A 2,497-nucleotide genomic window follows, 5' to 3' on the forward strand; every position below is an offset into this window, starting at 1 on the left:
AAACAGCAACCAAGGCTCAACTGCAACAGGAGGGCACACACAACTCACACAAGGGACACACCTGGAGCACCTGGCTCTGGTGAGGAGACTGTACCACTGGGCCCCACAGGACATCTACTACATAAAGCCACTCTACTAAGACAAGGAGGCATAGCAGCCCTACCTAATCCATACAAACAAAGGGAGGCAGCCAAAATGGGGAGACAAAGAAACATGTCCCAAATAAAGGAACAGAACAAAGCTCCAGAAAAAGAACCAAACAAAATGGAGAGAAGCAATCTACCAGACACAGAGTTCAAAACACTGGTGATCAGGATGCTCAATGATGTCAGGGAAAATGTCAACAAAAAGACAGGAAACATAAAAATGCAAGTGGGAAACATTAAAAAAAAGAACCACTCAGATGTAAAGAATACAGTAACTCAAATGAATAATTCATTACAGGGAATCAACAGATTATATGAAGCAGAGGATCAAATCAGCGATTTAGAAGTTAAGGTAGCAGAAAACACTCAATCAGAATGGAAAAAAGAAAATAGAATCCCCCTCCCCCCCAAAAAAATGAGGACAGTTTAAGGGGCCTCTGGGACAACATCAAGCGTACCAACATTCTCATCATAGGGGTACCAGAAGGAGAAGAGAGAGAGAGCAAAGAATTGAAAACCTATTTGAAGAAATAATGACAGAAAACTTCCCTAACCTGGCAAAGGAAATAGATATACAAGTCCAGAAAGCACAGAGAATCCCAAACAATATGAATCCAAAGAGGCCAACATCAAATCATATCATAATTAAAATGCCATAGATTAAAGACAAAGAAAGGATCTTAAAAGAAGCAAGGGAAAAGCAGTTAGTTACCTACAAAGAAGCTCCCATAAGACCATCAGCTGACTTTCAACAGACACTTTGCGGGCCAGAAGGGATTAGCAGGAAATATTCAAAGTGATGAAAAGCAAGGATCTACAACCAAGAGTACTCTGCACAGCAAAGCTATCATTTAGAATCGAAGGACAGATAAGGAGCTTCCCAGACAAGAAAAAGCTAAAGGAGTTCTTCACCACCAAACCAGTATTACAAGGAATCTTAGAGTGACTTCTCTAAGATGAAAAAAACATAAAAAATATGAATAAAATGGCAATAACTACAAATCTATCAATCACTTTCTATGTAAATGACTTAAATGCTCCAATCAAAAGATAGGGTGGCTGAATGGATAAGACAACAAAACCCTTACATTTATTTGCTCTCTACAAGAGACTCACTTTAGATCAAAAGACACACACAGAGTGAAAGTAAAGGGGTAAGAAAAATATGTTTCATAAAAATGAAAATGAAAAACAACAGCTGTGGCAGCAATACTTATACCAGACAAAACAGACTTTAAAATGAAGGCTATAACAAGAGACAAAGAAGGACCCACTAATCCCACTTCTGGGTACTTTCCAAAGAAACCCAAAACTCTATTGCAAAGAGATGTGTGCATCCATACATTCACTGCAGCATTGTTTACAATGGCCAAGATGTGGAGGTAGTCTGGGTCTCCATCAGTGGATGAATGGATATAGCGTAGGTGGTACATATATTCCATGGAATATTGCTCGGCCATGGAAGGAAATGTGTTCTTGCCATCTGCGGCAGCATGGATGGACCTGGAGGGTATTGTGCTGAGTGAAGTGTGTCAGACAGAGAAAGATAGATGCAATGGGATTTCGCTTATATGTGGAATCTAAAGAACAAAATAAACAAACTAACAAAACAGAAACAAACTCATAGATACAGAGAACATTTTGATGCTTGCCAGATGGGAGGGTGTTTGGGGGCATGGGTGAAAAAGAGGAAGAAATTAAGAAATACAAATTGCTTGTCACACAGTAGTCATGGGGATGTAGGGTATAGCATAAGGAATATACTCAATGATATTGCAATAACTACGTATGGTGTCAGATGGGTACTAGATTTATTGGGGTGATAGATGGGAGGGGGTTGGGAGGGCAGGGTGAAGAAGGTGAAGTACAAATTGGGGGCGGACGGGTGGCTCAGCTGCTTAGAGTGTGAGCTCTGGGCACCAGGGTTGCTGGTTCAATTCCCACATGGGCCAGCGAGCTGCACCCACCACAACCAGAATGAAGATAACGAGCTGCCACTGAGCTTCCACTGAGCTCCCAGGCGGCCAGATGGCTCAGTTGGTTGGAGCGTGTGCTCTCAAACACAAGGTTGCCGGTTCGACTCCTGCAAGGGATGGTGGGCTGTGCCCCCTGCAACTAAGATTGAACAACGGCAACTGGACTTGGAGCTGAGCTGCGCCCTCTCCACAACTAAGATTGAAAGGACAACAACTTGACTATAACAACTTGACTTGGAGCTGATGGGTCCTGGTACCCTTGTACCTGATGGGTACTATTCCCCAATGAAGTCCTGGAAATACACACTGTTCCCCAATAAAGTCCTGGAAAAACACACTGTTCCCCAATAAAGTCCTGTTCCCCTTCTCCAATAA

Source organism: Rhinolophus sinicus, linkage group LG02 (assembly GCF_036562045.2).
Source record: "Rhinolophus sinicus isolate RSC01 linkage group LG02, ASM3656204v1, whole genome shotgun sequence".
In the NCBI taxonomy this organism is placed as follows: domain Eukaryota; kingdom Metazoa; phylum Chordata; class Mammalia; order Chiroptera; family Rhinolophidae; genus Rhinolophus; species Rhinolophus sinicus.